Genomic DNA, 26,452 nt, shown 5'->3' with positions numbered 1-26,452 from the left:
AGTATACAGGTTCCCTGTTATCAGAACTTCGGACTGAGGAGCCTGAAAGGGAGTTTTACATGCTTTCCTGTTATCAGCTTCTCCCCGTAATCACTGTTTCAGTAGAGGACCCACTTTAGAGAGATTTCGAGTTTCTGAACTGAACTTCAGAAGAATCACTTTAATAATAAATGACAAAGATAACAGGGATGATGATGTAGACACTGATAATAACCAACACTTACTGAGTGCTCGTTATGTGCCAGGCACATGCTTAAGTGCCTTACGTGTATCTTCCCTTTTAATCCTCATTGATATTCTTACAGGGCAAGTGCTATTTTCTCCCATTTAATTGACAAGCAAATTTGCGAGGGGTATGTAACTTGCCCCCAAATCACCCAGCTTTGAAGCCCCACAGATGGGGATTCCATCCAAGTCAGCTTACTAAGACATGAGTTTCTAACTATGACATTACAGTTTTTCTCCATAACAGGGGAAAACAAATCTTTAATGTAAAGAGCTAGGTAGTAAATATTTTAGGCTTTGTAGGCCAAGAGGCAAAATTGAGACGATTATATAGGTACTTATATAAAAAAACAAAAACTAATTTTTACAAATTTTTAATCAATGAAATTCAAAACTTTATGCATGTTGAAATTTGAATTTCATGTGCATGTGCTTTTCATATGTCAAGAGATACTATTATCCTTTTGATTTATTTTCAACCATTCAAGAATGCAAAAACCATTCTTAGCTTGGAGGCCATACAAAAAAATCTGAGTAGGGGCTCCAGTGGTCTGATGGCCACTGTTGCAGCTGGGGTGTCCTTGGGTTGGCAGCTGTGGATGGGAATGGACAGGATGGTTAACCAACAGTTAGGGGGAATCGGTGATCTGAGAGTTTGTGCTGGAAAACAACAATGATGCAGAATGCCAGGAAAGAAGACTCTACCCATGTTGTCAGTCAGCTGGAGCTTCTCTGGCACAGCTACAAGGACTGCCCACCTTTCCTAGGAGTGGTGAGGTTCCCATTTTGAGTGTAGCATTGTGAGAAATTCTTCAGGGAGAGTGAACAGAATCGTTGAAATTGGAACTCATCTAGAAAATCTAGCATATGTTTGTTTAGCTGTAGGTTAAGTTTAGATGTTATAATTAGTTTGGCACTGTGCCCACTTCCCTCTCTCTTACTGTAACCCACTTGTCAAGCAGAAGGAGGGGGAGGGAAGAGGAAAGAGCAAAGGAGGACAAAGAAGGGGTGAGAGAAGGGCTGTACATATGGCCCAGGTTTTCTTCATTCTGTCTTCAGCAACTCCAATATTTTATCATACTCCGTGGAGAATGTATGTACTACCTAGTGTTCTGGAAGTCAGCCAATTCTAGTGGAGCCCAAGTGATGGGGAGGAAGGGCATGGTGAGGAGCTTCAGGACATGGTCTCATCCCCTTCTGGCTGGTTGGCCATCAGCACATAAATCACTTCTCTGGATCTCTGCATCATCCCGTATAAAGCAAAGGATGAGCTCCAAATGTAGTGATCTTTATGAACAGACATCCTTGATTGTAATCCAAATTAGGACTAGCAATTGCTTCCAAATATATATATATATATATATATATATATATATATATATATATATCTCACAAACTGAGAGTGCAAATAATGTGAATGATCACATTTGGGCCTCCAACATTAGGTACGCTCTTAAATTCACTTTCAAAGAGACAAACCTTGAAGTCCCTTGGGCACCCTGCATCAAATTTTAGGAGAGAACATGAAGCTCTTACAATTAAGGTTCAACTACATTACATTAAAACACTTTAATCAAGACCCAAATAGTAGCCGCTGAACCTAGAAGAAGAGGCAAGACAGCACAAAAACCACCTCTAGCTATTAAGGAATTTGCACACATCACCAGGTCATTTCAAATTCTTGAGATATTAGCACTGAAGTTGACATGAAGGACACAGTCCTTACTTACTTCCTAACTTCGAGGAAGTTATCTAATATCTCCAAACCTCAGTTTCCCCATCTTAAAAATGAAAATAATATCCACTGGACAATGTTGTAAGGCTCTGGTTTATTCATTCTCTCACCTATTCAGTGAGCATTTCTCAACTTTCCTCTATGCGCTCTTATGCCCTAAGGATGAGAATATATAATACATGGCCATGTTATTCAAGAAGCTCACAGATGAGAGGGAGGTGGTAGAGAGTAAGCACATATAAATCAGCATGCCAAATGGTGCAAACTGGGCACTGTGGGAACAAACGTAGGGATACCCTGCCCTGCCTCTCTAGGCAATGAGGGTCCCAGAAAAAGTAATGTAAGTATCAGCAAGACTGAATATGGACAGATGAGCAGGGATTAGCCAAGGCAGAAGGAGAGTGAGTTCTAGGCAGAGACAGCAGCATGAACAAAGAACTATCAGGATGAAGAATGCGATACGCTTTGCAAACTGCCTGTCTTCTGTACTCCCGGGAAGTGTAGTGAGAGAAGTTTTGGCAACAGAAGTGATTTACACGTGGTTAAAAAGTTTTGCTGTTTTGATTTAGTCCATGTCTCAGCCAGGTGATCAGGGTTATCATCAGCAATAAGTCATGTTGATCACAAGGACCTTCGAAATATGACGGGAATGGCATGGTAGCTCTGCAGGCTTCCTCTCCAAAACCTATGACCCCAGTCTAACTGTGAAAAAGATAAGAGACAAGCGCAGAGTGAAGGCCAATGTATGGACTCTCCGACCAGGAGTCCTCAAAACTGTCAAGGTCATCAAAAACAAAAGCAATCTGAAGGAATCGTTATAGATCAAAGAAGTATAGGAGACGGGATGACTTAATGGAACATGGTTTCCTGCATGGGACTCCGGAACAAAAAAAGGGCATTAGGGCAAAATTAGTGAAATCCAAATGAAGTGTAGAGTTCAGTTGGTTATAATGACCAGCCTTGGTTCCTTAGCGGTGACAAATGTCCCACGGTATTGTAAGGTGTAGGTGATAGAGGATACTGGGTGAGGGATATGTGGGAGCTTTTTGTATTATCTTTGCAACCAAAATTAAGCCCCAAAATATTCTAAAATAAATACTTAAATAATATTCAATATTGCATCTCTTTGACTATTGATTAAGAAATGTAAAATGCAAAGAACTCTCCAAGTCATATTACTATCCCCGAGCACACTTCACAACCTTACCATTCTAAATCTCTTCCCAATATAATCTGTGCTGAGAAAAAGTGGCTATTTCTGAGATCAGCTCCCATTGAGCTTTATTTAAAGTGCAGGAGTTCAAAGAGAAAGAGAGTGAGATGGGAAGGAGCTCTTGGATTGAAGATTCCCTGGAGCTCTTTTCATCCGACACTTAATTTGATGTGACAGTGTTGCAATCTTTCCTCTGATATCTTGGAATCTGGGAGAAGGCCAATAGAATTTCACGCTTTCCAGTTATCTCCATAAATCTCAATCCTATAATTGGGAGGAATGTTCTCTCACAAAATTAAAGAAGAAAACTAATCTGCAACGAGCAAAAGATAAGGCAGTATGGTGGGAGGCAAGTGCCCCAACATGAAAGGGACAGGACAGGTTCTGGGCACAGCCTGGGCAAGCAAGTACCCTGCCTCCTTCTCTATATGATCAGATGAGGACTTTGGGGCAGTTTCTCTTTTTCTTCTACCTCTAATATTTTAGAGAACCATACTGTAGACAGTTGAAAATATTTTCAGGGGCATGGCATCTCTTTTCACAAGACTGAATATTTGCAGAGCCAAGAGGAATTTCTAAACACTGATGTAACACAACAGTATTTTGAAAGGCAATTTAGTTTCCAAACTAATGAGTCTGGATGGTTCAGCCTAATGGGGCACATTTTTCACAGAATTAAGCAATCTACTCACCTCTTCTTTTGGTTTTGCTTATATCAGCTGGGCTAGTTCTAGGGAAAGTTTGTTTCTTTTTTTCCTTTCCGGAGTTTCCCTTTCAAAGTGTACATGTCTTGGAGTCCCCCTGTTGCCTGGATGAAGACCATAGAAAAGGTCTCCCCTGCTTCTCCCTTCTCTTTGGGATGTAAATACAGGTCTAATGGAAAGATGAGTCTCTAGATCTGGATCTCTCAAGAAACCGGGAATTTGGCCCTTACTCCCACTAATTTCCAGTGAGACCCTTGGAAGTGACTCTTCTTCTGTATCCACTTCCTTATCCGTATAGTCAAGGATGGACTATATCCTGCCCATTGTTCCTTCTAGGTATAGGTACCTGCTTCACTCTAGAGGATCCTAAGACAGGAAAAGCATTATTCATTTATTCATTCTGTCAATCATTTCCTTAGTTGCTTATTGATTTCTTTCTTCACACATTTAAATATGTAGAGGGGACTAATCTGGTAATGAATGAATGCTCAGTGAGATCTGAAAGCTTTCTGGAGGAGATAGGTGGTTAATTCCATTGTACAATTGAAAGCATTGAACAGGAGTAACCAAGGCAGAAGCACAGTAAGAACAGGAATGCTAGGTAGAAGAAATAGACGAGCAGAACCCTGTAAGGATGGGGGAGCTTGGATTGTTCCCCAAACAGCAACTGCACTGGTGTTGCTGAAGCTTAGGCAGGATGGCAACAGGAGTTGTTAAAAGATAAACTGAGGCACATGAAAACTTTCAAGAGTTTATTTGAGCATACATTGATTTGAGTTAGGTGCTGCTAAACCAAAGGTGGTTGGGAACCACGCCCCCCCCCCCCCACCATAAACAGGAGCTTAGGGTTAAGTCCTTATAGAGATGTGGAAGCAAAGCAAGGAAATTTTTGGGTTGGCTATAGCCGTAAGCAGTTGACTTATTTGGGGAAGTCTGGTTGGCTGTCTCGGATAATTGTTTTTCCAGTTTCATTTTCTCAAATTTCAATGCATTGAGCCTGGCTTGGGTTTTGGTTTGCTCACAGGCTATCAAGGCATTAGAGTCACCCCAGCCTCATGGCCTCCTTGTTTCATTACTTCGACGGAGTGGTCAGCCATGAGGCTGGGGATGTCACAGGCTCTATCTCACATGGCTGCGTGTGCTCAGCAAGGAAGGGGGTTGCTGGGAAATGACGAGGAGGAGCCTTTGAAAGAACCCAGTGAGGGAAGAAGTAGGATTCACTCATCTTCTCAAACCTTATTACAGCTCTTTCTTCAAATCCCCAACCACTGCGACACCCTTCTGTTGACATGGTCTGCACTGTGGTCTTTCAAACCTTTTTGACTATGACTCACAGTCAGAAGTAGGTTAAACGTGAAGTCTCAGTTCATAGATAGACACATGATTGACTGATTGATAGATGATAGATGGATAGATAGATAGATAGATAGATAGATCATCCTGACCACATGCAATACGCTTTCTAATCTATTCTATAATTATTTCATTCCATTTCATCCCCTTCTATTCTAATTAATTTTTAAAAATTTTGGTTGTACTCACTAAACTGATTTCTCTACCCACTGTTTCCAAACACACTTGCGGCTGGGTCACGACATAAATATCTTTTTTACTGAAGATTGCATTTTAAAAAGTCTGAGCAATCCTGCTTTACAAGCCAAGGCCCAGGCCCAGACATTCTGCATCAGAGAGCATACCCCAGGCAAATGGCCTTTGACTTGAGATCACTCAGATCCCACGCTGGGGAAATTCTGTGATGAAGAGCCGGGAGGCTAGTTAATGGCCCTTGCCGTCAGCAGCTAGGGCTCCAGGAGTGGGCTGCCTTCGGACAGTGCCATTCTGAGCCAATAGCAGTTGCCTTTCAAAGCATAGTTGTATTAAATGAGTTCTTAAAATGACCTGATTCCAGGCAGGGAGCCCCAGGGGATGTATGTGATGCGTGTGTGTGTGTGTGTGTGTGTGTGTGTGTGTAGATCATCATTGTTGATATCAGTTGTCTCAGCAAAAGGCATTTAGCAGACTTGCGTTTGTCTGGCGTGGTTGCAGTCTGCCTGGTTTATGGATTGTTGATTACAACTTGCAAGAGGGAAGGCAGGTATTTGAAATAAATCCTGGCCTAAAGCAACCTTCCAGGTCACCTTTAGGGAGGGAGAAGGCAGTGTACTGATGGGAAAGAGCCTAGCATTAGGGGTTTGAAGTTGTGGAATTAAGTATAAAACTGTCTCCCTGCTTGTCATCAAATCTCTTTAGACTCAATTTCCTTACAAATCAAACAGGTGTAACAATACCCTCCCTTGGCTTCGCAGAGGCATTTTAGGGATAAAAACAATAGCGTATGTAAAAGTGCTTTACAATGTCTCAAACTCTTATACAAATGATGACAGTTTCTATTGAATTTGAAGGATAGTAATTAATAAGTGCCTTCCAAACAGTAATAAAACTTAGAAGATGAGGGAACGCAGGCCCCAGAGAGATTACAAGCTAGATAAATGAAACAGAGCAGTAAGTGATGAAGCCAGTATTGAAACCCAAGGCATTCTTGTTTTAAAGTCCTTGCTGTGAAGCAGTATGTTGTAAAGCAGGCTTTTCAGAGAACGTGAGATGAGCTCCAAGGCCGTGTGCTCCTTGATGAAAGAGGCTGGTACGGAGAACAGAGAACATGCTCCGTCTGTGTTCGTTGAAAATAAATATCCTCTCTTGTCCTCCTCTTCCTGTTTCTTTTTGGGGCTCTTAAATTATTGTTGTGATTTTTTTGGGTAGAAAATTACTCTGTCACCCCGCATAGCTCACTGTCGCATTTGGAGTAGCGAAAAACAAGCTGGGCTGGATTCAGGAATAAAATTTGTTCAGATTTAAAAATATGTAATTAACCAAATGCCTGTTTTGTTCATTTTCAAATATGGGCACGAACAAGGCACAAATGCCATTAGGAAATCATACAGAAAAGGCTCACACTACAATCGCTCCAGGGCTGCTAAAGTGAACTTGAAGGCTGAGACCAGTGTCCAGCATGGTTGAGTCACGTCTGACTCCATTTGGGACAAGCTCATTTGGAGTTTCTTGCCCTTTCTGTGAGGGCTGTGACTTGGCTCAAGCAAAGCGGAGATCATAGCTTCCTAATGCAGGGTTTTCCCTGTATTTATTATGTACCCACTGCCCAGAAAGTCACTATTTGAGTCTTGTAAGGGCTTCCATAATGAAGGGCCACACGCTGAAGGCCAGAAGTTTATTTTCTCATGATTTTAGACCAAGATCAAAGCGTCTGCAGTCTGTAGGGGTTTTTTTCTTTTTTCTATCTTTTTTTTTTAATGTGTTTTTTTTTTCTTTATTCTTGGGAGACAGAGAGAGACAGAGAGCAAGTGAGAGAGGGACAGAGAGAGAGAAGGAGACACAGAATCCGAAGCAGGCTCCAGGTTCCTGCTGTCAGCATAGAGCTGGATGCAGGCCTCAAACCCATGAACCTTGATTGAGATCATGACCTGAGCCGAAGTTGAACGCTTAACCGACGAAGCCACCCTGGTGCCCCATGTTGTTTTTTTTCTTAAACACCTTTCTTATTGGCTTGCAGGCCATTTTCTCTTTGTGTCTTCACAAAGTTTTATCTCCGTGTGTGTCTGTGTCCAAATCTCCTCTACTAATAAGGACATGGGTCAGATTTGAATAGGGCCCACACTAATGACCTCATTCAACCCTAGTCATCTCTTCAAAGACCCTATCTCCAATAATAGTCACATCCTGAGGTAGCAGGGGTCAGGACTTCAACATACACATTTGTAGGGGATACAGTTCAGCCCGTAACAAAGTAGTAAAAAATAAAACAAAAATGATGACAGTTGAGTCTACAAGTGACACTTCTGAGCTTTAATAAAATCTTAGGTCCTAGAAGTAAAAGGGAGACAAAATTCTTTAGTTTTGTGTATTTTTTACTTTGAGCGAAGAAATTTATTTTAATTCCTTTTCAGGCCTCTGTCGTTCACCTAAAAAATGTCTCTTTCGCATTCGAGAAGAGCAGGTTATTTCCCAAGGAAAGCAGCTATAACCACTCCATGTACTTGTACATGTACTTTCTCACAGGAGCCATGGAGAAGGAAGAGAAATGTTTCTTCATCAAAGGGAAAGCTACTAGAGGTCAGATTGATTCTGTGTTCTTCTAGAGCCTGCCGGATGGAGAGTGAGGACAGGACTTCGTGGTGGTTTTAGATGTGGCTTGTGCTTTCATTAGGGCCTCTACCCAACTTGATGTAAAACCCGTAACTCTGTCTAGACTTCATTGTCTGAGAACCTTCTTTGGGCTTGTCATCTGAGCACTCTCTATGTTGAATTTTGCTGTTTCAGACTCTGCCTGGATTTTGGTTCCCAAATAGTGGCCACTTTTCATTTTTTCTTCATCTTTCTTTCTTCAGGTTTTTTTTTTTTTAATGTTTATTTATTCTTGAGAGTGAGAGAGAGACAGAGAGACAGAGAGACAGAGAGACAGAGCATGAGCAGGGGAGGGCCAGAGAGAGAGGGAGACACAGAATCCAAAGCAGGCTCCAGGCTCCAGCTGTCAGCAGAGAGCACGAAGCAGGACTCGAACTCACGGACTGGGAGATCATGATCTGAGCCAAAGTCAGACACTCAAATGACTGAGCCACTGAGGCACCCCTCTTTATTCAGGTTTTTAAAGATATAATTTACATGTGGTAAAATTCACCCCTTATTTTAGGTGTATAGTTTGAAGAGTTTTAAAAGATGTACACATTATGGAACTTGTACTGTAACTAAGATTACAGATTATTTCTGCTCAAGCCCCCAAAGATCTCTACTACTCCTTTGCATTTTTTCTTACATGTTAAATCTAGAGCTCAAAAATGAGAGCATTAGAATCAATTTGGAAGGATGTAACTTGAAGTTCAACTTTTTAGACAGGTATAAGACTATTCAAATTATCTAATTCTTCTTTAGTCAGCTTTGGTAGTTTGTGTCTTTCAAAGAATGTGTCCATGTATCATCAAATTTATTGGCATAAAGTTGTTTAAAATACTTCCTTACTCCCTCTTTCATTTCTGTTATGGATCATTTATGTCTTCTCTTTTTTTAACTTGATCTGTCTGGTTAGTGGTTTACCGGTTTTGTTGATAAAGTCTGCACTGAACAAATAAGATATTACATGTGGGAGCAGACATGACCATTTTTAACAGTTTACCTCCCAATCCCAGGATGCTCTTCAACTAAACTGTTACTGAAGTGTGAAAAAACACTGGTAAGAAATTTGACTTCAAAGATGAACCACCAGCCATGACAATGATGATGCTTATTATTATTATAAAAATAAATAAGACTTTGTGTGTAGTATAGTTAGTCCCTGTGATTAGTGGCTTCATGGGTTATATAACAACTACTTTAATTTGATACTGTAAATATAAAAATGAGACAAGAAGTACCCCAAATTTACACTAAGTACGAAAGCTACCTAAATGTTGTATATGCTTTTACTCACTATCATTCTTTTGACATGTGAGGTACAAGCAGGGAGCACGGATTGGGTGGGGTGCATTACAGTGGTATTGCTGTACCCCTAGGTAACATCCTACTGAGGCCTCAAAAAAATAACAAGTGAGCAGAAAACCAGTTACTGGTCCACAATCCATCTTCTGAAACTGTGTGGTCACATGTGTTTTGAAAATCAGAATTTTCATAAGGCAATAAGGCACGTGTCTTCTCCTTTGTAACCCCTTCAGCAGGGTCTGGGGCAGCATCTCATAATCAAACACACGGGGAAACCAATGACCGTGAATAACCTCACAGAATTTGCTGCCATATGAGTTACTCCCAAATGCTATTTTTCAAAGACTTTTTGCATTTTGAGACTGTAGATAAAAAAAGAACTATAAACATACATGGTCAAATTTGGCCATGAAAAATACCCTAAATCTCCCATAAAAGATGGTATATCAGTTTTGTGTAGAGTGTCCCATTTTTCCGCTAAGTCTAATACAGCCAATTGTTCCTCCAGGGTGGAACAGATTGCTGTTGCTTAGTTGAGCACCAGATGAAGTAATTGGCTTGCATTTAGGGGCCCATGTTGAATGAAAATTATGCTTTTTCTCTTTATTTTTTTGGCCAAGCTTGTAGAGTTGAATTTGGGCAGATTAAATCAATGTATGTTTGATAGAACGCTACCATGGAATACTTGCTTGAACAGTTTTACATGAGCCGACAGGAATAGACAAGAATAAAAATAAACACCAGTGCCAAACTATAGCCTTCCGAATCAGTAACACATTTATAAGAAGTTAAAATATATGCAGAGATGGCAGAAGATGATGTATTCTGAGGTCTGCACAAAACAATTTAACGTGGCAACACAAGTTAATGAATTGGTGGTAACCAATGTGTTAATGCTTCTCAGTGTGAGGCTTTGTACTGCAGTTTTTAAAATAATTCACATATATTTAAAAAACGAAGTCTGTACCAAGTCCTAGGGCTCCACATAATACACTTTGGTTGCCTCCATAGTTTATTCTAGATGTAGACAGCAAGGCAATAATAATAATAAAAATAACACATTCATCAAATGTAACATTTTTTGAGTTCTTACTACGTGCCAAACGGTGTTCTATGTACTTAAGACATTAACTCATTTACCATTGATTTATTCTTTCAATAAACATGTATTGAGCATTTGCTTTGTATTAGGCATTGCTTTAGATCAGTGATACTCAACTGGAAGATATTTTGCTTTCCAGGGGGTGTTTGGCAATATTTGGAGACTAGTTGTAACTGGGGAAATGCACTGATGAGCAGAGGCCAGGGACAATGCTAAATAGCCTTCAATACACAAGATAGCCCTCTGCCATAAAGGATTATCCTGCCCAAAATGTCAGTAGTGCTGAGGTTGAGAAACCCTATTCTGGGCAACAGAGGTACAACAGTGAACAAAACAGACAAAATTTCTGCCCTCCTGAAATTTATATTTTAGGGAGGGGAGACAAACCACTTAAAAAATAAATATTTGCCAATTATATTGTAAGGCAATAAAAGTTTTATACTGTGAAGGGAAAAATAAAACCAGGGAGGAAGGACAAGAAGTACATTTGTGTGCTCGGATGGAGGGTTGGTGGTTGGAAATTTAAACAGAATGTTCAAGAAAGACCTAGCTGAAGAGGTGACTTTGGAAGAAAGCCTTAAAGGAGTGGGGGGCATGTATGTGGATACCAAGGGGAAGAGTTACTTCCAGCCAGAGGGAAAAGCAAAAGGAAAGGACCCAGAGAAGAGCATGAATAGCAAGGGTTTTTCAAGGAATATAGCAAGAAGGTCTTCTTGTGACCTAAGGAGAATGTGAGAGGGGACACAAACTCAGAGGGAAATGGGGGAGGGACAGTGTGTAGGGTTTGTAGACCAGGGTTTGAATTTATTCTGTGTGAGAGAGAAAGCCATTGCAGGGTTCTGGGCTGAGTGTCATAAGCTGATTTATATTTTTAAAGGATTCTTCTGGTCACTGCTTTGAGAATTGACTATTGAGGGCCAAGGATGGAAATAAGGAGACCATTAAGTAGTCATGGCAACAATCCAGTGACAGATTATAGTGATGGAACAAGGGTTCTAGCAGGTAAATATGTAAGAGGTGGTTGGATTCTGGGTAATTTTCAAGGTTGACATGACAGACTTCTGTTAATGCATATGGCAGGGGTTGTGGGGGAGAGAATCCAGAAAATTTATTTTTTGTTGGCTTGTTTTTAGACTGAGACCCTTGAAAAACAGAATTGCCATTTATTGAAATGGAGAAGGCTGGGTAGGAGTAGTTTGGGGATGAAAATCAGAATCATCATATTTAATTTGGGTATGTTTGGATGTATCTCATTCAAACATTCAAATGGTGCTGTCTCAACACTTGTAACAACTCTGTGAAATAGGACTCCTCTTAGCCCCATTTTGCAGATGAGGAACAGGGAAGAAAGACATTATTTAACTTGTCTAAAATCACCCCAGGAGGATTCTGACAACAGAAAGTGACATCTTACTAAGAGTTCATCAGCCCTTCACCTGAGATGGCACGTTCTGATCCCCATTTCTATGGATGACCTTGACCAGCTCAGGAAGAAGTCATGTCTTGAGATAGAGTCTTTTATGCAGTTGGTACCTGAAAGTCAAGTTGCTATCTCTGCCCACTTTTTCTTTTATCAGTTGTGCTAAAGCCAGCCATAATGTAAAGCCTAGAAGAAGAGGAAGATTCTCCAGCTGCAAGCAGCTTAGAAAATGATCATTTATTGAACATCTCCATTAGAATAACCACTGATTTGGGGGTCCCACAGACCTGAAAAACACAGCCGCCATCACTCACTAGACACAGTATCCTGAGGCCAAAACTTAACTTTTCTGAGTCTTTGTTGGCTAAATAATGTGAGACATTTTCTCTATGATATGTCTAGATGTCCCAGGGGCTTCTTCGCCTCAAGGGTCAGGTTTGTATCTGATCAGCCCAGTGAGGAGGTCCACTCTCCGCTGCTTTAGCACCTATAGAATCTGTATAGTTCTGCTGCATTTTTGTTTATTGTCTAGTCCTCACTTTAGAAGGTAAGTTTTCTGAGGGCAGGAGCTTGTCCATTCCTCTTATTGTTCAGGACAGTGCCTGGCACAGAGCAGATGCTCAGTGAATATCTTTCGAATGGAGAAATGAATAATCCTCACATTAATTATCCCTTGGAGGTTGCCTCTATTTTTACCCTTATTTTACAGATGTGGGAACTGGGGCTTAGAGAAATGGAGCCAAGAACTGGGAGCCAACCAGCAGCAGGAGGCAGCACCTGGTCACATGGTAACAAAGTGGTTGTGAAGTCTGGACAGCCCACCACTGAGTATACTAGCGGTAGCAGAGTCTAATAATTAAGTCTTCTTGAATTTGATACCCAGCTCTTCTGTCTGCCCTCCCTGGCTCAGAGGTCCATCTGTAAGTGGGAGTTGATACAAGTAATACACCCACGTCATAGAGTTTCTGTGAGGATGAAATGAATTAATACAAATTCAGTGCTTAGAATAGTGTAGCAGGTGCTATCATAAATATTAGATAATAGTAATGTATTTTGTTCTTGAACTTGTGACATATATATATACTTTACTCCCATCTTCCCCTTCCACCACAGTGTAAATATTTTGCATTTTCCAAGTGTATCCAAACCTTAGCAAGGTATTTGTTTACACATATATTTAGCTAATTTGTGTGCCTCTGTGTGTGTGTGTGTCTGTGTGTGTGTGTGTGTTAAATTACCTATTATGTAAATGGTTTGGTTTAGGAAGCAGAATATGCTGGGATACGGTTTAGTGGAAAATTGTTTTGTGCAACTTGGAAAGCAGAAGAATCATAAAAGAATTCTCCAGAGAGACGGTCTGATGAAGGTGTAGCCAATACATTTGCGAGTTTTTATTTTTAAGTAATAACCAGCCACTAATGCAGTAATGGCTCAGAGCAGAACATTGATTTATCCACAGCGAAGTGGGTTGTGTTTCCCCGCTACGCTGCCAGCTGTCGTTTCTTGATATTAAGCTGCGTTGCTTCAATCCAATATCTGTCAATCCAGCTTTCAAAGAGGAAGCTTTGCACAGTGTGGAGGCTTTGTTATTTTCGTGGATGGGTAATGGAAGTATTTTTGTGCCTTGTTTGGTAGGAGCCATTCACTCTAGCTGAGCTAGAATCTAGTTTGTTATGATGCTCCGTGAAGTCAAATTCCTTAGCAAAATGGTAAGGCTCTCAAATTCTTTCTGAGAAGGCTCTTGGAGTTGGTCCTTGTTCAGGTGCTGTCCGATGCCTCAGGCAGAACTCTCCTTTGATCTATGTAAATCTCCTTCTTGTCTGGAAATACTGTTCTCTGTGCGGACGGGGAACAGTATTATTCTGTGCAAGTAGGTCATAGTGGAACAAATCCCTGAAGAAACTTTTATAAAAAGTGTCTAAAAAGTCAAAACAAAATCGGGGCACCTGTGTGGCTCAGTGGGTTAAGCATGCATCTCTTGATCTCCGCTCAGGTCATGATCTCGCGGTTTGTGGGTTTGAGCCCCGTGTCCGGCTCTGGCTTGCAGTTCTCTCTCTCCCTCTGTCTCAGCCTCTTTCTCTCTCTCTCTCTCAGAATAAATAAGTCAATAAATAAACATGTATAAAAAATTTAAAAAGGCAAAATAAAATCTTACTGTTGGGGCGCCTGGGTGGCGCAGTCGGTTAAGCGTCCGACTTCAGCCAGGTCACGATCTCGCGGTCCGTGACTTCGAGCCCCGCGTCGGGCTCTGGGCTGATGGCTCAGAGCCTGGAGCCTGTTTCCGATTCTGTGGCTCCCTCTCTCTCTGCCCCTCCCCCGTTCATGCTCTGTCTCTCTCTGTCCCAAAAATAAATAAACGTTGAAAAAAAAATCTTACTGTTGAGGTTTCCCCAATCTCTTCTTTTCCAAAAAAAATTAGAAAAAATAAAAACAAGACTAAAAAACTTAGCTTAATATGCAGATATCAAAAGAGATCATCAGTTGAGCCTAAGTGGAAAATTCTTCCATTCATTCATTCACTTATTCATTCAGCATGATTTATTGTGGGCTCACTATATGTTGGGTATTTTGCTAGGTGGCAGAGGGGTGAGGGGGGTACAGTACAATTATTAGCAAGATGTACAATAATTAGCAATTGTTAGCACTTTCTTTCCTTATTTTCTATAAGAAAGCAGAGATTTCAAGGAAGATGTCCCTAAAAAAGCCTCATGTCTCTGTTTAATAAACTCACATTAGGGGCACTGAGGTGGCTCAGTTAAGCCACCGACTTTGGCTCAGGTCATGATCTCACGGTCCATGGGTTCAGGCCCTGCATCGGGCTCTGTGCTGACAGCCGGAGCCTGGAGCCTGCATTGTATTCTGGGTCTCTCTCTCTCTCTGACTCTCCCCTGCTCATGCTCTCTCTCTCTCTCAAAAATAAACATAAAAAAAATTTTTTTTAAAGTGAACAAAAATAAAAAAAATAACAAACTCACACTAAATACTTGCTGTGTATAAGTAAGTATACAGGCACCAAGAGTATATGAATGGGATCTTGTACAGATTCAAAGCTATCCTCCAAGGGGTTCCTAATCTGTGGTGGGCAGAATTTTAAGATATCCCCTTCCCCAGATATCCAACCCTAATCCCCAGGAGTGTAAATGCGATGAGATATTGTACTCATGATTACATTACATTTCCTGGCAAAAGGGATTTTTTAGGTGTAGTTAAGGTTTCTAATCAGTTGACTTTAAGTTAATCAAAATAATGACTGTTTCTGGCAGACCTAATCTAATCACTGTAGAAGCAGAGTTTTCTTGAGCACTTGGGTGTCTCAGCCGGTTAAGCAACCACTTCAGCTCAGGTCATGATCTCATGGGTCATGAGTTCAAGCCCCATGTCAGGCTGTGTGCTGACAGCTCAGAGCCTGGAGCCTGTTTTAGATTCTGTGTCTCCCTCTCTCTCTGCCCCCTCCCCCCCCACCCGCTTGTGCTCTGTCTCTATCTCTCCCTCAAAAATAAAATAAACATTTAAAAATATTTTTAAAGCAGAGTTTTCTTTGGGGCACATGGGTGGCTCAGTCAGTTAAGTGTCAGACTCTTGGTCTCAGCTCAGGTCATGATCTCATGGTTCGTGGGTTCCAGCCCTGTGTCAGGCAATGCACTGACAGCACAGAGCCCATTTGGGATTCTCTCTCTCCCTCTCTCTCTGCCCCTTCCCCACTTAAGCTCTATCTCCTTCTCTCTCAAAGTAAATAAATAAACATTAAAAAAAAAAGAGTTTTTATGGGGCACCTGGGTGGCCTAGGCAGTTAAGCGTCCAACTTAGGCTCAGGTCATGATCTCACAGTTCGTGAGTTCAAGCCCCACGTCGGGTTCTGTGCTGACAGCTCAGAGCCTGGAGCCTGCTTCAGATGCTGTGTCTCCCTCTCTCTGCCCCTTCCCTGCTCATGCTCTGTCTCTATCTCTCAAAAATGAATAAACGTTAAAAAAAAATTAAAAACAATAAAAAGCATTAAAAAAAAAGAGTTTTATCTCGCTTGCTGTAGAACAGGAGGTCAGAGGGAGAGAATATGATGCAAGGAAGGCTGTTGAGATGGAGGAGGCCACAGGGCAAGGTCCTAAGAGCAGCCTCAAGATGCTGAGTGTGGTATCTTACTGATAGTAAGCAAGAAAATAGGGACCTCAGTCCTATAACCCAAGGAATTGAACTTGAGCAACCACATGAATGAGCTCTGGAGCTGTTCTTCCTAAGAGTTACCAGATAAGAACCCAATCCAATTGTTACCTTTGACTTCAAATTTGTGAGGCCCCAAGCAAAAACCCAGGTGAGCCTGCCTGGACTTCAGACCTCCAGTACTGTAATATTATACATGGGTGTCGTGTTAAGTAGCTAAGTTTGTGCTCATTCATTACACAGCAACAACAACAAAAAAGAATGTATCATTCCTGGTAATTCTGCATTTTTATAGATAGACTGTAGTTATGATGTTTTAACACTTGAGCAGATGCTGAGTGACTTATGTAGATCTTTTATGATTGTAAATCAGATTACCTCCTTATGTTTGTACAAACCCTTTTCCGGAATGCTTTCACATATAGTTTTCTCTCTTGATTTTTCACAGTTTGCGAAGAATCATCACCTCCCTGTTAAAGGTGAAGAAAGTGACATGGGACATGATGTGACTGGCCAACTAATCATCCTAAGTGGTAAGAGCGGGCTTTGAGTCCCTGGTGCTCCCATCTTCCTTACACTTACTCATCAGATAATTGGTAGGTTACCCCACATAGGTTATTAGCCCATCTTGTTTTTCTCTTCTTTACTCCACGGTCAGCATCATTGCTGTCATTCTCCTCCTGCTGCTTGTTCACTCAATGCTCATGAACTAAATAATGACTGTTAAAACATTTTTTTTAAAAGCCAAAACATTTATTGAGTATCTTTTATGTATCATGGCACTTCCTGTCTAGCGTGGCAAACGAAATGACAAGTGTCCTCTTGTTTATATACGTGGTATTGAGTATGGGAAATAGAGTCACCAAGAGGACATGCTCCCGTTGTGTGTGAAATATCTAAAAGGTAGAAACAGACTTCTTTTTCTAGAGCTAGCTCACAAAATAAATAAACCCAGGAATATTTTCTGTCCCTCTGTAAAATTTTGTCCAGTTTTATTGAGCTATCGTTGACATGTAAAATTGCATTAGCTTAAGGTGTACAAAATAATGATTGGATATGGATCTATTGGGAAACGATTGCCACAATAAGTTTGGTCAACATTCATAGCATATATATAACAATTGCGGCCTAGTTCAAATTTTTTCTTGTGATGAGAGATTATGATTTTTTATGATGAGAAACTGTAACATTTTGTGATGAGAATTATAACAGTGATTTTTTTTTCTTGTGATGAGAACTTTTGAGATCTTAGGAACTTTCTAATATGCAATGCAGTATTGTGATCTATAGTCAACATGCTCTACATTAGACCCCAGAATGTATTAGTTTCATAACTGGAAGTTTGGATATTTTCATCACCTTCACCTATGTCCTCCACTCCCCATCTGGGAATCACCAACCTGTTCTCTGTTTCTGAGTTTGGTTTGTGTGTGTGTGTGTGGGGGGGGGGGGTTGTTTGTTTTGTTTTGGTTTGGTTTTTAGATTCTGCATATAAGAGAGATCCTACAGTGTTTGTCATTCTCTGACTTCTCTAAGCATGATACTCTGAAGGTCCATCTATGTTGTCCCAAACGGCAGGATTTCCTTCTCTATGGCTGAATAATGTATACCACAATATGTATATTTCATTTTTCTTTATCTTTTCATCCACCAGTGGATGCTTAGGTTGTTTCCGAGTCTTGGCTATTGTGGATAATGATGCAGTGAACATGAGGGTGCAGATATCTCTTGAAGATCATGATTTTGGGTTTTTACTGTTGCTGTTGTTAACAAAATATTGCTGTATGATCTTGTTTTTTTCCTCTGCAAACAATGGTTTTTGGAGAGATGTTCCTATTTCCATATATTTCTTTCAGAAAAATGGTTAGGGCAATTTAATTTGTGCTGGGGAGACTGGCATCTGGGTGTTAAGACTGACTGGAGAGACTGACTGCAGGCTATAAGATGGGACTCCAGGCTGCCATCCTCCCAGTTTCATAAACGTAAACCTTTCCAGCCCTCCTGCCACCCCAACAGCCCCTTGAGAATGGTGGGACAGTGAGCAGGGCTTGGGAAAATCAACAAAACCTGCACACCCACTCGCACACAAGACGCCTTTGTTTCTTTGAATCAATCCAACAACCCCGGGGAGCTGTCTAATTGAGACTAACGGCCAGACTACTCTCGGCATTGGGTGGAACATCCATGACCCCAGACTACCCCAAGTGGCAGTCTCTTGTGTGTTCTCCCCTCTCTCTTGTAACGTTTTTCTTTCTTGAACGATGTGTTTGGGTGAGAAGAAATTAAAACCCAAGAGCAAGTTAGGTTTGAAATGTGGCTTAAGCAGCTATCCAGTTGTACCTGTTATCATCTAATCAAACAGTCTAGAGTTAATATAGTGGGGCCTAACCTGTCTCACAGTGTCTACTGCACTCTGCCCCTGTAACAGCTGTTGTTATGGGAATGGAATCATGGGGGAGTGGACATCCCTGCACCAAAGAACATTCCACACTTAGATCATGCTCAAAGGATCTGTTGGCAGTCATTGGGAGGGCTTGAAGAAGACATTTTGTAACCAGGGTCGGCTCTGGAAGACCTGTTTGGGACGGGCTAATGGGCTGCAGTCTGTTGAGACTTGTCTTGAAGCCAATTTCTCATGGCTTGCCCACAGGTTTGCTTGGATTGGAGCAATATCTGGGGTAGGTGAGGCTAACTGCCCCTCATGTTCCCTGTTCAGCCATCACTTTGTAGATCATTAATGACAAGCCACTATCTCACTGCCTGTAAGTCTGAGGACGCTCTGGGTGTGCAGCTCCCACAACTTCTCTGTTGAGCCAGATGGAAGGGACACGGGGGCCAGTAACCTTCATCTTGGCTGGTTGATGAGAAAAGAAAGGCCCGGTCCACCAGAGACTCCCTGTTATAGAAGGGATCAATGACAAACAAGGAGAAAGAACCAAAGGACTCTCAGTCTCAGATATGCATGTGAGGAAGAAAAAAAAAAGGAAAGAAAAACCCTCCAAATCAAGAAAAAAAATCCATTGTGCTTATTTCTCTTCTATCGAGAACAGATTTAAAAAAAAATCAAAGTCCCATCTGTTCTGTGTCAACATTAGAGATCGTACATTGTGTTTCATCAAAGGCAGGTTTGCCACGGCGGTGGGGGTTATATTTTTGGAACGTGCTTAGAAACCCAGAAACCCAGAGTAACTGAACAGAACCTGGCCCTCCGGGCCCTCTCCTGCTGCCTGCGTTTGTGTTCCTCCAGCAGATGATGCTTTTAATTGATTTATCTGAGCAGGAGGACCCCGGAAGAAGGCAAGCAGGTGAAGGCCACCGCCTGGGCCTCTGGAACAAAGACAGGGAAGGCAAACGGCTCCCGGCACAACAACACACTTTGCCTACACGAAGTTGTCCTCTGAATTCACAGCAGCAGCCTCGCCAGCCCTGGCGAACCTCAAGGGTTCACATTTGAGGACCACGGGCTCGATCGGGCCATGACGTAGAAACTCCATCCTGGAGCCTTTCTTTGGCCGGCTGTCGTCTCCTCCCTGGGGTCACCCTCTGCGGGTCAGCCGCTCACACAAGCAAGCTGTGCTCTAACTGCCGGGCTTCCAGGCCAGAGGAGAAAAAGTGGACGAGGCCACCTACAATCGCTCTGCTGTTGCAGCTTTGCCTCCCTGCCCCGACCAGTTTGTCCAAAGTGGAGTCCATGCCCCTTGGGTTTCGCTGAGGGTGGAGCACGTCGCTGTGTTCTGGTGAAACGCAAACAGCTGCCACCCCACTCATGCCCTCTGGCATGTGTACGTGCTGCCTCCAGGGTGGAGATGATGAGGGAGATCCTGAGAAAGAGGCCAGACTCTTCTTGAACTGGATTCAGTGGTGAAAGTCCTGAAGGAGATCTCCGTTCAAAGGAGAGGCTTTAATGACTCTTTGGGTGGCACAGACTCGGAATGAATAGGCGTCCGTGAGGAGGAGGGGTAACCGAAGGCACTCCCTTGATGAAGGTGTCCATCGCTGAGACCCCTGGTATGCAAAACTGATCCCAAGGAGGAAGAGGGGGACCAGCTTGCATTAATTGTCCAAGGACAGAAAGAAGCCAGGAAAATGTGAAGCTAGGAAGATGGGCCATGAGGGACCAGGGTGGTCCAACTGAAGCCCAATGAAGAAGATCAAAAACGTCTCCAACAGAGGTAGCCTAGGTAGGCGGCCCAGGTTCATGGAAGCACTCCGCGTGGAGAGGGATAAGGGGCAGCTGGGTTTGGCCAAGTAGTGGCTGAAACTGGACCCGGGCACCCTGGTTAAGCCCTGGGGTCAAGTGGCCAGACTTGTGGTCCAGCCTGGGGATTCTCTGTGCTCTGGTCGATGACCTGGGTCAACAAGGTCATGGGCCAGTCTGATAGTGGCACAGTGTGGCAGCAAGAAGTTGGCAGACTGGATATGTGTTCTCTCTGCTCTCGCTACTTAGAAACAGAATCAACCCCCACCCCTTCCTTGCCCTTTAGATGGCGTGAATATGGCGATGGACTCCTCCAGCAATTGCTAGGGAAGGCTCAAGGTTTGGCCTTTCTGCTAATAGGCGGGGTGGGTATTCTGGTGATTACTTGGAAACATGAAAGAACTATGACCATATTTGGAAGTCACGTTGTTGAAGCAGGCATATTTTATAGTTTTACCTCACACACTCTGAGCTACATAGTGGAATTTATAGCTGAATTTTAAGAGTTATTTTAAGAATAAAACGCCATCGTTAGCATTTTCTAATTGTAATCTCATGGGTTCTATCCTCCAAACATTGGAGAACGGGTCTTCTGAGATGAGTCTGAGGGACTCAGAGGGAGTAGGTGTGTGTGGAACGTTTGACTACATCCCTCCTTCATCAACGTTACTGTGAGGACTGGCTGAAAACCTCTAGCCAATACTGAAGAGTGTGCTGACCGCTGCTGGGCTCCGAGAGGGCTGAGAGACTCCTGCTGGAGACCTGGCATCAGAGAGCACAGTTCTCATGGCAGAGGCACCACCCAGTCTACTGAGAAGAAACCTCTAAGGGGTCCCACTTGACCCTACATTTAGTGGAAGCAGGGGGGGGGGTGAGGTTATATTAAATCAGGCCACCAAAACAGATGAACTTCAGGAAAGGGAAGGAAAAATACGATAAAAACAGAGAGGGAAGCAAACCGTAAGAGACCCTTGAACACGGAAAACAAACTCAGGGTTGCCAGAGGTGGGGGTGGGTGCGGGGATGGGCTAAATGGGTGATGGGCATTAAGGGGGGCCCTTGTTGGGATGAGCCCTGGGTGTTACGTGTAAGAGGTGAATCACTGGGTTCTGCTCTTGAAACCAATGCTACAGGGTACATTAACTAACTTGCATTTAAATACATAAAGTAAAAAAGAAAAGGCTGTAATGTAAATCAGTCAATCAGTCAATCCGGGGACGACTGCCAGTGGGACTGGAATGGAATGGCCCTCTTCACGGGTGGGGGGCAGAGGAGGTGGGAGGGGCCCTGGAGAGCGAAAGAGTCCTCGCTTCAGCTGGTACCTGGAGGGCTCTTGGTGCGTTCATATTGGAACAAAGGCTGGGGGCTTGAAGCAGGTTGGAAGGTGTTTTCTCTGGACTGTAACTGGTTCTTGAGGAGAACAACAATGTCTTTGTATTATTATCGTTATTATTTCCAATCTCTAACACTTAATGTTAAGTGTTTATTGAATAAAGAAAAGAATGAATATTGATTATACGGTCAGGAGGCTCGGGTTTTAATCCAATCTCCACCATATTGATTTTTAGTCACCCGATGCGATCGCTCTGATCAAGTGCACCTTATACTTTTTATCTTCCTAAATGTTAATGATCTAATTTACATGTCAGTTTCCTCAAACTAGCCTGAGAGCTCTTTAAGGAGAAGGGGGCATGTGTGTCTCACAAGCTCATTCTTTAGCAGGAGGTTGTGTTTATTAGAGCTTACTAGTAAGAACATGGGGCTCTGGAGCCAGACTGCTTGCGTTCACATCCTGACTCCTCCACTTCCTAGCTGTGCTGCCCCGGGCAAATTGCTTAATGTCTCTGTGGCTTAGAATACAACTGGGTAACAATTATCAACAACTTCACAGAGTTGTGTGAAAATTGAATGACAAATATTCTTAAAATGCTTGGGACTGTGATAGATGCTCAGCAAATATGAACAGCTACCACCTTCCTTATTTTCATTGTTGACAATATATATTTGTCAATAAAAACAATACCACTCTATCTCACTGAAACTGCTTTCTTATCTATATTATAGGGACTGTAACCTAGTAATAACAATAATAATTTGAAGGTTCTCGAGAGGGACAAGTGAGACAATGGCCAAGAGCCAAAACGTCTTTTTGAAAACCATGAAGTATTTTGAAACTCTCCGGCCCCATTATTTCCAATATTAACTGCAACACAGCTAGATGAAATGATTTGCTCAAAATTCCACAGTATGAGTGAGGCAGACAGAGCTGGGCTGAAACTTTCCTGGTGCTTCCCTGAGTTGCCAAAATACTGCTGAGCTGTGATGCATGCTGCTGAAGCCTCTGGGATTACTGTGCCTTTCTAGTATTTACGCTAAGATATAGCCACAGGTCTTTCAGCAAAGCACCATGTTTTAATCAAAGCTGTCCTGGCTCTGCTGTCTTCATCCTTTGTGCCCTTGCTCAAAGGTCTGGTAACTCTCAGAGCTGCCCTTGATTTCTGAGACGCCACATATCAACAGTCAACTCTTTAAGTGCACACTGGATGCCCTACGCATAGATTTTGCTAGGAGCTATCGAGAATCCAGAAGAGGGAGGAAAACAAGCTTACACTAGGAGTTGGAACACATGAGATGGAGGTGTAATATTTACCCCTAACAAACTGTGGGGCCCCGGACAAGCCCGTGTGATTGTTTGCATTCAGCTTCCATATCTACAAAATAAAAGCAATTAGATTATTCCCGAGACCCTTGCGGAGGAAACGCCGTTGGAGTCACACATCCTATGTTCTACTTGTTACTGCTGTGATTCACTTGCACAGCGACATTGGTCAAGTTACGGTCTCTCTTCAGTCTGTAGTGTCCTCACTTATAGGCTTTTTTCTTGAAACATACAATTTTTGTGCTTCCAATGTCGGTCGCTGCACCAGGCAATGAAAATGCACATATACACACTCACACAGGTATATACACGTGCTAATAAGTGCCAGTGCTTATTGTGTGTAAGGAATTATGGTTTAGTGATTCACGTGCATTGTTTACTGTAGACTTTGTAGCAAATCTATGAGGAAGGTATTCTTGTCCTCATTTTATGGGTGGGTGAACTGAATCTAAGAGTAACCAACTTACCCAACGGCACACTGCTAGTTAGTGGTACAAGCTAACATTTGAACCCTGTGAGTATAACTCCACCTAATCATGATGTTACAAGGTCACCTATAAAAGATAAGGAAAACATCATATCTTTCCTGGACTAACCTCATTTACTTTTTAGTAAGATTAGTCAACTAGTGGACATGTGGGGATGTTGATTCATCGGGTGCCTAGGTTTTCAACTGAGATATAACACATGAGTTAGCTGGATTCATAGACAAAGAGAACTCCTGTTCAGTGGGGATACTGTCTCTGAATCCAACAGAAGCCTGAAGGGTTCTGTCCTTTTCTTTCTTTTTAAAAAAAATTTTTTTATGTGTATTTATTTTTGAGAGAGACAGAGACAGAGACAGAGACAGAGCTCAAGCCAGGGAGGGGCAGAGAGAGAGAGAGAGGGAGACACAGAATCCTAAGCAGGGTCCAGGCTCTGAGCTGCCAGCACAGAGCCCGACACACGGCTCGAACTCAAGAACTGTGAGATCATGACCTGAACCGAAATCAGACCCTTAGCCGACTGAGCCACCCAGGCTCGGTCCTTTTCTTTGTTAAGATTTTAAATTAATGGTATGGATGAGGGCATGAGCTGGGCAAATTCACTGTGACATGCATTTGGGAGGACTGGCAAATCAACTAAGTGACAGATTCATAATGAGAAATGATGTGCCTTGCTAAACTTTATACGCATTATCGTGTTTGTTTATTATTATTATTTTAATTAAAAAAATTTTTAACATCTATTCATTTTTGAGAGACAGAGAGAGACAGAGTATGAGTGGGAAAGGGGCAGAGAGAGAGGGAGACACAGAATCTGAGGCAAGCTCCAGGCTCCAAGCTGTCAGCACAGAGCCCGACGTGGGCTCAAAAATAAATAAATAAACCCTCAATAGGGCTGTTCTTATCTCCATTTTATTGACGAGGAGACCCAAGCTTAGGGAGTTGATAGTCCAAAGACGATACAGCCTGCGAGTCGACTTTTTTCCCCAAACTAAACTTGCTATTTTGGAATAATTATATATTTATGGAAAATGTGCAAAGATAGTGCAGAGAATTCTGGTATATACCTTATTGTCGATCTCTTATGGCAGTGCACTTGCCAGATTAAGAAACCAATGTCAGTACTTTATTATTACACTAAAATCCAGCCTATATCTTGATCCCACCATTACTTTTTCCAATAATGTTCTTACATTAGTTTTCTAGGGCTACCATAACATATGAACTAGGTGGCTTACACGATAGAAATGTATTCTCTCACAGTTCTGGAAACTAGAAGTTCAAAAGCATTGTGTCTAGAGTATGATGCTCTCTCTAAAGACTCTAGAGAGGAAACCTTCTAGCATCTGATGGTTGCGGGCAATCCTGAGCTCCCTGGTGCTGTGGTCTGAATGTTTGTATTTCCACTAAGTTGGTAAGTCGAAATGTTAATGTGGAATGTGATGGTATTCGGAAGTGGGGTCCTAGGAAAGGAAATGAATGTCCTTATCAAAAGAGGCCCATGAGACTTCTCCTGCCCCTTCTGTCATGTGAGACTATGGCAAGAAGTCTGTGACCCAATTAAGGAGTTCACTTGTTGGGATGAGCATTGGGTGTTATATGTAAGTGATGAGTCACTAAATTCGATTCCTGAAATCATTATTATACTATATGTTAACGAATGGATTTACATTAAAAAAGAAAGAAAGAGAGAAAGAAAGAAATCTGTGATCCAGAAGGGGGCCTTCATCTGCCAGTGCTGGCACCCTGATCTTGACTTCCAGCTTCCAGAACTGTGAAAACTAAACTTCTTTTGCTTAAAAGCCACTCGGTCTGTTGTATTTTGTTATAGCAGCCCAAATAGACTAAGACACTTGGCTTGTAGACATATCGCTTCAGTCTCTGCCTCTGTTTTCACATGGCCTTCTCCCCTTTGGTCTATGTCTCTGTGTACAACCTTTCCTCCTTTCCCAAGGACACCAATCATACTGACTTTATGGCCATCCTAATCAAGTATGACCTCCTCTTAGCTTGATTACATCTGCAAAAAACCTATTCCCACATGAGGTCCAATTCTCAGGTACTGGGTAAACATAAACTTTGGAGGAAATGGGTGCACTATTCAATCCAGTATTGTTCTCTTTCTATTTCAGCATCCAATTAGGGTACCACATCGCAGTTAGCTGTTATGTCCCCTCATCCTCTTCTGGTCTCTTGCAGTTTCTGTCTTTCCTTGTTTTTCATGACCTTGACAGTCTTCTTGAGGAGTACTGGCCAGGTATCCTGCAGAATGTCTGGGTTTGTCTGATCTTTTTCTTATAATTAGCATGATGGTTGTGGAGAAGAATACCGTGGACATGACATGCCCTTGTGAGTTGGCCTTTAAATTCATTCCAGAGATGAAGTTTGTGTTACAAAACCTGTAACTAGAAAGACAAAACATTGCTGAGAATCTGCTGTTGGCTTACTCTCTGGCCTCTCTTTTGAGGGGCTTGCATAGCACTGGACTTATAATTGGGGGCTCGTTAAGTACCCAATCAATTGACTGATGCAGGATCTGCTGTTCCCCCACCCCCACCCCTTCTCAAGTACCTTTCCCCAAATATGGAACTCAGCATTCCTGCTCACATATACATGACAAACCTATCCACGTTGCTTAATGTTAATTTATGTTTTTTTTGCGATCCACCAATATATCAAGTGCTACAGCAAACACGGAGGTGGACATGACCCCTGCCTGGTAGCCTTAATAATCCAAATGGCAGGGAAGCAGAGGTCACCTACAAGCGTTGAGCTGTGAACAAAGATTCCTTAGCTTGTCGTGGCCCAGATGAATTGATAGGAGAGAAAACGAGAACTTGTTCTCCTCTTGCAAAAGGTGCATTGTGTGGATTCAGATCCTCTCTTGAATATTAATGATAACCAAACAAAAAAAGCTCTCTTATTAAGCATACCTCAGCCTTCACTTCAATTTAGTAGTGAAGAGAGAGTTTATATTTATTAGTGGATTAAAATTCCAGAAGTCTTGCTTTGTCATGTACCTGTTTGCTTACTTATTTATTTATGTATTTACTCGTATATTCATTTGCT

General features: G+C 42.2%; 1 protein-coding gene across 11 annotated transcripts in view; it reads left to right on the top strand.

The window, feature by feature from the left end:
- Positions 1 to 26,452, top strand: part of LRATD2 (LRAT domain containing 2) — a 135,566-nt gene that overhangs the window by 72,852 nt on the left and 36,262 nt on the right. For all 11 annotated transcript variants that reach the window (XM_047842455.1, XM_047842453.1, XM_047842448.1 and 8 more), the window contains one exon: positions 16,490 to 16,574. The gene's annotated coding sequence lies outside the window, so the exon portion shown is untranslated. The remainder of the gene's footprint in view (positions 1 to 16,489; positions 16,575 to 26,452) is intronic.

The sequence above is a fragment of the Prionailurus viverrinus genome, chromosome F2 (assembly GCF_022837055.1).
Source record: "Prionailurus viverrinus isolate Anna chromosome F2, UM_Priviv_1.0, whole genome shotgun sequence".
Lineage (NCBI taxonomy): Eukaryota > Metazoa > Chordata > Mammalia > Carnivora > Felidae > Prionailurus > Prionailurus viverrinus.
Note: the sequence above shows the minus strand (reverse complement) of the source record. Positions and strands in the feature narration are given on the sequence as shown.